Below are 9273 nucleotides of genomic sequence, written 5' to 3'. Positions count from 1 at the left end.
AAGGTGTCACTGTGAGTACAGGCTTTGAGATCTCCCATGTTCAAGGTGTGACCAGTGAGGCACAGTCTTCTTGCTGTCTGCAGATCAAGGCGTAGAATCATGCACCATGTCTGCCTGCACACTGCCATACTTCCCAGCATGATGAAAATGAACTGGACCTCTGAAACTGTAAGCCTGCCCCAATTAAATCTTTTTCTTTACAAGAGTTGCTATGGGCATGGTGTCTCTTCACAGCAATGGAAACCCTGTCAAAGGCAGGGAGTATGCTTTTTAAATTGGAAATTGAAAATAATTTCTTTTGGGGGGAATACAAGTTAGGTTTAAGTTGTATTTAAGCCTCTTCATGCAGCCTGGTATTAACTACATAATCTTAGAATATGGGTATAACCGTTTGATGTTAACTTAAATATGGATTGTCATGTTTTCAAATTTAGATACAGTCATTTAAAGCAATTGTCTTAATTAATTAAAAAAATCTTTTTTTGTTTTTTTACCTTAGCAAGTTGTTTCTACCCAAAAATTGTGTTTTCCTTAAGATATTCTGGTTTTGTTCATTAAATAACAGCTGGTATTATGAATATTTGAAATAAATATATAAAGTTCATCATATGTGAAAGCAAGGAATGCCACTTAGACACCTTCTGTTCCAATTCATTCCTTGGATGCTGACTTAGTTGACCTCTTTTATAAAGCATCATGTTCCTTAAATAGGAGCATGACGTAAGTAAACAGCTAATACAGTTAGCATATCCTTCTGCAGAACTCCGGTCCATGGTCCAGCCACTCATACAATTGCATTTAACTTCATGGTAATTCTGTATTTAACCTTATGTTATACTCATTCACGTTAACTTTGATGTATACATTTTCCTCGTTTCTTATTCTTGTATAGCTATTACCTCCTGACTTGTGTTCTGGGATCTTTGCCAACTGTTGAGCTTTTATTATGGGCCTTTGGATGAAACCTCTTTTCAACCTTCCCCTGTTGCTCTTCTGTCAGCTGTGAATGAAGTTACCAAGATTGGTACCCCCAAGCTCTTAAAAACATTTCGGGTGACCTCTAAAATGGAATTAAAGGGCCATCCAACTAATCTCTCTTCTTATCACTCTGGTCATTGTTTTGGGGACTCAGAAGTAACTCAGCTTGACCTCTTTACATCAATTAGCCTCTCTGTCTCAGCAGCTCAGGTCAGCTTAACATCCTTCAGGGCCAGCTCTATTCCTTGGCGCTGTAGCACTCCAAGATTAAAAAGGATTAGATCTGACTGCTGCTAAGGATGGGATCTTTGCCCTCTTCAAACAATGCTACTTCCACACTAGCAAATCCTACCTGTTTTTTTTTTTTTTTTTTTTTTTTTTGTTGTTGTTGCTGTTGTTTGTTTGTTTGGTTGGTTTGGGTTTTCTATAACATCGTTTCATCACAGTTTTAATTAAAATATATCTGGATTCAGTTTCACCTTAATTGGTTTTCCTCTTCCCTACGTCAGTCTTTTATCTTACAGCGAGATGCTAACAATAGTTTCTTCTCATTATTATTATTTATCACAATTTATTCATTTTGCATCCCTGCTGTAGCTCCCTCCCTCGTCTCCTCCCAGTCCCACCTTCCCTCCCCCTTCTCCTCCTATGCTCCTCCCTTAGTCCACTGATTTGGGAAGTCCTCCTCCCTTTCTAGCTGACCCTAGCCTACCAGGTCTCATCAGGACTGGCTGCATCATCTTCCTCTGTGGCTTGGAAAGGCTGTGCCCCCCCATGGGGAGATGATCAAAGAGCCAGCCACTGAGTTCATGTTAGAGACAGCCCCTGTTCCCCTTACTAGGTAATCCACTTTGGACACTGAGCTGCCATGGGCTATATCTGTGCAGAGGTTCTAGGTTATCTCCATGAACGGTCCTTGGTTGGAGTATCAGTCTCAGCAGAGACCCCTAGGCCCAGATTTTTTGGCCCTTTTGGTCTCATTGTGGAGCGCCTGTCCTCTCTAGGTCTTTCTATCTACCCCTTCTTTCATAAGATTCCCTGCACTCTGCCCAGAGTTTAGCTATGAGTCTCAGCATCTGCTTTGATACCCTGATCTGTAGAGTCTTTCAGAGTCCCTCTGTGGTAGGCTCTTGTCCTGCTCCCTGTCTTTTCCCACTTTGGCTCAGCTGTTAAAGGCTAGTCTCTCAACCATAAACATAAGAGTTTGGTTCCTACCTGGTTTTAAAGGAGCCTTAAGACACAGAGACCAAACAAAAATTCCTTCTACTTCCCTTCCAATCTGGCTCCTCTTGATCACTCTGTCCTCCTTGTTCTATTGATTCATGATGTTATATTGAAAACTCATATATTAAGAATAATACCTATCTTTTAAAAAATGTTTTATTTACTGTCATTTAATGCTTTAATTGTTTTTTTTAATATTTTACATTCTAAACTTCACTCTATACCCCCCCCCACACACACAAAAAAAAAAATCCACCCAGGTTCTCCCAATATCTTTCATCTTTCAGCTCCATTTGTTTCTGACATATGTGCAGAAAGACCTCTTAGATGCTAAGGAGAAGAAGCTCTGGCTAAAAGAGACCATCATCCCTTTTACCCAAGGCTTAGATACAGTTCTTTGCATTAGTCCTCTGTTTTTACCCCCTCCCTTCCTTTGATGCTCTGCAGCCGCCTGCTATGTCTGCTAGCTCATTTTAGTGCAGCAGTGCTGGCAATGGGGACTAGTCACTGTCACCTTGAGTTAACTCTATGCCTACTTTCTCTCACTGCCCCATTCAGTGTCTCCTCCTTTGCTCCTCCCTCTCCACCAGCCTTCCCAGACACTCTTTCAGTTCTAATAACTATTCAGCCTCTAATAACTATTGTTTCGAGTCTCTCCAAGAATACAGGACAGCAATCAAGATAAGACTTTCCCCCTGCTCTGTGACCAGAGAACCCAGAACTACCCTTCTGACATAGACCCTCATCAGCAGGAAACAACTATAATGCCTCTGCCCTGCACATTTTATGCTGAAAGACTACGCTCCCAGCTTTCTTTGCAGAGTACAAAGGGTCATTTCTGCCCCATGAGGGTCCTGTCTATCTTCATTTTGGCCATGCCCACACATGGGTTACAAAAGTGACCCTCATGGCGAACATGGTCTTGCCCAAGGTGAGACCAAGCCCCTCTTGCTTTCAGTCATCTAGCAAACCTACCTTCAGCTTGTTGAATATAAAGCTGTTTATAAAATATCAATACAATTCACTTTTAAACTTGAGTCCCATCCCACTCAAACTCCCCAAAATACATGGACATATTTTGCAAACAGTATTGATCAGAGTAAAACAAAGAGGAGAGAATTCTGTATGTTTTCAGTATAATGCAGTGAAAATCTTCTGGCTCACCGTTTGATGAATTTATAGATTAAGAGACTCAGAGAGGGGTGGTCAAGAGTATCAATAAAGCGGAAACAACGGACAGGACCAAGGACCGCATTTACCATCTTGGCCTGCAGGGGGCAGAATAAGCCCAGGGAAAGACAGCGATGAAGCAGAGGATTTCTCTCACAAGCCACTAGGCCTTGCTCCTCCTGGTCAAGCACTGGGTATTTCCTATTCTTCCTTCTCTTACCTTGTCTCTCAATCCCCAATATCAATTCTAATACCGAATCCTGGCATTGTTTGAGGATTCTCTTGGGGAGATTTGTGCCAAATCTCTAACCCTTGCTCTGGAATAATGGGAAATTAACAGCATTATTAAGAAGAGAGGCACTTGCCAGACTAAAGATCATACTTTGCTGGCTGGTGTAAGACTGCCCCCCGGATGAGCCTGTATCCTTACTTTCTGGATGAGGATCCTGGCTCTATGCTTTTAAGAAAGAGTGGGCGTGGGAAGGAACTTCCAGATCTCATAAAATAGCTTTCCTTTCTCCTAACTTAGGTCTTGCATTTTCTCTGGAGAGTTTGTTTCTTCAGAAGCAGAAAGCTGGTTCCGAGTTGAGCATGCAGCAGCTTAGCTGTGGCCGGTAACAGGTCTATTTTTGCCTTCGCCTTTCATTACAGATTGCTTCCTTCGGGCACATGCCAGCCTTTCACTTCCGACTCTGTGCCTCTAGAAGGCCAGGGCTCCCATGCAGCAGGTGTAGGCTGAGTTTGGTGGGTAATACTGATTCCGAAGCAGGACCGTCTCATCCTGTGCCGCCCTCTGTGTCCACTGCATTTTTATGTCCCTGGTTCTAAATAGGGGTGCACTGACAATGAGCCAATACCCCATCCCCCCAATCTGTTGCTCACTCCTGCTTCATTTCATGCATCGGACCTACCTGGATTTTCTGACATGGACCAGGGTCTATATTGTGGGCCAGGTTTGGTCAGAGACCCTGTCTCAAAAAGAAAGATGGAGAGCAACTGAGGAAGGTACCCAACGTTGACCTTTGTCTCTCTCTCAGGAGTGTGCAACACACACACACACACACACACACACATGTGCGCGCGCGCGAGCACGCAGAAACACAAACAAGCTCCTCATTCAGCAAAGGATCTAGTCTCAAGGAAAAAAAAAATAAGGTGGAGAATTGTAGAGGAAGGTACCAGTATCAACTTCTGGCTTTTACATGTGAATATACACATATACACATACATGCACACATGCATATACACCACACACACACACACACACACACACACACACACACACACACCAAAGAGAAACTAAAACCAACAAACTTTCCTCCATATCTCCCTTCTATGTGTGTCTCAAGGAAAGACAAGCATTTCTACAGAATCTGGCACAGAGGGGCTTGGCTTGCTTCATTTGAAGTTGTCAGTGTCATCTTTGTAGAATATAGACCTCCTTTTGCTTAAGAATCTTTTTTGATCTCTTGTGACCTAAAGATTAAGAGCCCAAAACATGGCGCCCAAGGCTTCTCACATCTAGTCACAGCCAACCTTGGTCTCGTCTTTCATGCTTCCTGTACCCAGTACCACCCCATGCTGCTCCATTCCTTTCCAAGGCTTCACACTCAAGACCTGACACCTCCTTGTTCCTGTCTGGACAGAAACGCTCAACTGCCATTCCCAGAATTGGCTTAGAAATATCTCCTCCTCTGGGACTTCTTTTTTTTTTTTTTTTTTTTGTCCTTCCAGGCAGCCCCTGTCCTTTCTTGTTCACATCCTGTGATTGGCCTCTGTTGAACACTTCCTGTAGCTCTAGGTATTCAGACAGAACAATGAGGTCTGCTTCAGAGGGTAACAAGCTGATCATGAGGATCACAGGCTAAGGAATGAGGGCTGCTGGCATCTTTTTTGGTTGCTCTGCCATTTTCTGCTGTCCCAAACAGGCTTTCAGTTTGTTTCTGTCTTTGGGCAATTGCAGTAACTTCCTTGTAATCATGGACTCATGTAATCATTACTTCCATGTAATCACTTAGTAGATTCTTCTAAGTACCTGACCGCTGAATCCAAACAGCTCTCTGGTTACACTACCTTTGTGTGTGTGTATGTGTGTGTGTGTATAAAACTTATCATCATCCCATTTTGAGAAAGTTATGTTTTCCCCAATGAAATGCTCAGAAGGCTTCTGTCTTACCTGTTGCTATGATTTTTATACCTAAGATATTTGTTTGTTTATTTATAGACAGAGCCTTGCTATAAAGCTCAAGCTGGCCTTGAACTCTGATCTTTATGCCACCTCCTCTCCAAAGCTTGGGTTATAGATATGGTCCATCACAAGCCAAAATCCCTCAGCTACCTTAACCCAGGAAGACAATTAATATTTTTTTCACCTCATTAGACTAGAAGAACTGACTTCTAATTATTGAAATATAATTGATTAACAGTGTCAAGAATGATATTTCCATTTAATAGTATTTTTTCATAAACATCAAAAGAATAAAATGAAGAATTCTGGGCAGGTTCCCCAGAAACTGCCTTGATCCCTGTTGGTTAAAATGTCCATGACCATTTCTTCTGCTTCAAATCTGAGGCTCTATGGTTTGATGGTGGTTTAGCCCCTATGAAAAGAATGTCAGAGTTTAACCCCCATGACGAGGAAGAGGGCGGAAGTTTAATGTGACTAGTGCTTAGGGAAGAGGACTTAGAGGGAGGCTCACATGTAGATGCCTTTGGTTGCCTCTGTCTTAGCCTCCACAGTCCTACCCTTGACCATGCCTGTCAGAGTTTCATTGGTTCAAGCAGTCTTGATTTCTCTCTGATACTGTTTCTCCAGATAACCCAAAGAATGCACACATCTGTAGAAAAAAAAAGAAAAAGAAAAGAAAAGGAGTCCCTCAACCTTGTCTTTGCAGAGGAGAGGCTCCTATTTTCTCTCACTGAAACTCTGCTCAGCACCCTGAACAATCCAGAGCTTCTGAATTCTCCATTCACTCTCTTCAGTTCTTCTGATCTGCCATCTGCTAACCCTTTCCCCTCCCTGTGCCTGGTGACACAGCATCCTTCTCTGTCTGCATCTGGGTCTGATCATACAGGGGCTTTTCTGCTGCATCACTACCAGCACTGAGGTGTGTGCTGCATCTTCTGTGCATTATGCTTGTCCCCAAGATGCCCTTCACACGTTTATCACACTTGTGGAATACAGGCTGGGGACACTGCGTGAAAACTATTTACATTCAAAGGGGGTGAATACATACATTTACTGTATGCTTTATCGTGTGAGAGGTGAATAAAGACTTTCAAGTCATTTTTTTTAAATGATGTTTCATGAGGTTATTGATGGAGAAAAGTACAGCTTGGCCTAGTGACATGTCTACATTTCAGGGATAGGAATGGTTGGAACCAAGTAAGCTGATCCCTCCTTTCCTTCCCATCTCAAGACAATTGAATCTTCAAGGCAGCCTCATAAACAGTTGCCATGAAGCAAATCAGACTATAATAGGATTTTTTCTTTATTAATGAGCAACAGACCATTATATGTTCCCTTGGAGAAGGCATTGCTTCTGAGGAAAAGATGCTTGTCATGAAAGTGTTCTTTGCTTGACAAAGTGTCCTGAGCGCCCTGACCTTTCAAATATTTGTTTAGAGAAATTTACTAGTGGCTAGGAGATGAGCCTAGGTCCATTTGGAAATTACAGTTAGGAAACAACAGGGATAGGGAGACAGATGTTTTCCTTTTCGTGTGTGTCTGCCTTCTACTGATGCTGCCTCCACCCTTTGTTCTAGGCACATAATCGGTTACAGCAATATGCAAACAGGGCTTGTCTTGAGGTTACTCTCCTTTCTATTCTTGAAGAATATATTTAGTCTGTATTTAAAATTTTTATTGACCTTGCTGGGTATGATGGCACACACCTTAAATCCCAGCACAGACTGTGGAGGCAGAGGCAGGAAGACCTCTGTGAGTTGATGGCCAGCCTGGTATACATAATGAGTTCTAGGACAGCCAGAACTACAGACAGAGACCCTGTCTCAACAAACAAACAAGTTCATTGGGTCTTTGATAAACTCCAGTTTCAGAAGTTGTTTGAAGTGAGGCAGCAAAGCCAGACTCAAGGGGATCCATTTCCTGGTCTTGAAGACCCACAGTTCCTTTCTCAGCATTTTTTCTCTCTGATACAATTTCTCACATGGACCCCAAAGATTGTAACATAGGTAAAGTGATAAAGCTAACTCACATTTAGGTTTAACACAGCGTGTCTTTCCAAAATATAATTGTCTGCTCATCATTTCTCTTTGTGAAACTGTGCTAGAAAGTCCAAGCATTGGCCATAGTCCTGGAATCCAAATACATATTAATGTGGTAATATTGGCTTAGTGAATCAGAGGACACTGGGGAAATCAGTTTTATATTCTTTCTTATAGAAAAAAAAATTCAATTTTCTTTCAGGGTTGGCTGCATGACTTTGAGATTGGCTGTAGGGGTTTGGGGAAAAGATAAATTTGATTATTACATTTGGATATTCTGGGGGGGGGGAGTTGGTTCAGGAATGAGATAATCAGGATAGTCTGTATTTCATTGTTAATACTTCAAAGCAGACACAGAAAGCAAGGGAACCCCTACAAGGTGCAGCACTTCCCAGGAGCGGGGAAGTTAGAATTAAGGATCTTTTGAATTTGTTCCATTTGAAGAATTTTGAGGGGAAAGGTTTTCAATGAAATTCTAGACATTTTTTTTTAAAAGAAGAAACCTAATTAGTCAATTCACAACTTCTCAAGGTGCAATTGCATCTCTGAGTAGCTGAAAGCCAAAATAATTTTGTTGGCAACTACTTTTTATTCTATTTTAATTTTTTTTAAATGCCTCTACCTCCCTTCCAACCCCTCCACTCCCCCATCACACACCTTAGGTAGGAGAGAAAGGAGGTTAGTTGGGAGAGGGGATAGAATTCTCTTTAGCTAGTTTCTGCTGTTTAGGATTGTTGTGTTCTTCTGTCCTTAAGTTTAGGAAGTGGACAACTCAAAGGCCCCAGGAAGTCCATGAAACTGACCTGATATACAAAGACCCTCCCTCCTCAAGCATGTACAAGCTGTGAGGACTGCTGAGATATACTATAGGACAAGCTAAGCTGCCTGGAAGACGTTCAGATCAGCTGAGTTGCCTGGAAGATACTTTCCCGTTTGTTGAGCTACTTGTAGTTTTCTCAGTAAGCTAGCTCCCAGCATTTCAGAGATGGTGTTACTTTTTATACCATTTTATTTACGTTTCTTAACCTCTTTCTCCTTTCTTTACCCCAATCTCTTCCAACACCCCAATAACCTGTAGGAGAGAAAGGAGATAGTGGGGAGATGCTCTCTTTGGTTACTTTCTGCTGGTTAGGGTCGTCGTGTTCCTTACAGCAAGTCCAATCTTTCTTTTAGGTTATCTTCAACTTCTTCTCATCCAACTTCATCAACAACAATCAGGAACAGCAGAGGGGAGCACCAGCAGCCTTCTTCTGTCTCAGAGCTCCCCAACACTCCCTGGGCTCTGGCATTTATTCCTTCTCAGAGTCCTCAGAATTAAACTATCTGCAGCTGGCAAAGGGCCTCTCTCAGAGCCTGCACCAGACAAATAGTTTGCTGCTGTGGACAAGCTGAATACATCCCATATCCTACACCGAAGCAAAACAAAAACATGTTCACACCCACAACAGATACCAGAGTGGGCCTTGGTGATACAACTGTCTTTTGAGTTATTTCTGCTCCTGTAAGTAACCCTAATAAAATCATCCATTTACCAAGCTGGAAAAAAAAAGGATTATTGTGTTCTTTGGGGCAATACCAATCTCAGTTGTCAGGATATCTAGCATTCTGGCAAACCGACTACAGCAAACACAGCAAAAGGATGAAGCAGCAACCGCTCTGGGAGTTGCAGCCTTC

The sequence above is a fragment of the Psammomys obesus genome, unplaced genomic scaffold (assembly GCF_907164565.1).
Source record: "Psammomys obesus unplaced genomic scaffold, mPsaObe1.curated_primary_1811, whole genome shotgun sequence".
NCBI classification, from domain to species: domain Eukaryota; kingdom Metazoa; phylum Chordata; class Mammalia; order Rodentia; family Muridae; genus Psammomys; species Psammomys obesus.
The sequence above is the reverse complement of the archived record's forward strand: the minus strand, read 5'-3'. Positions refer to the sequence as shown.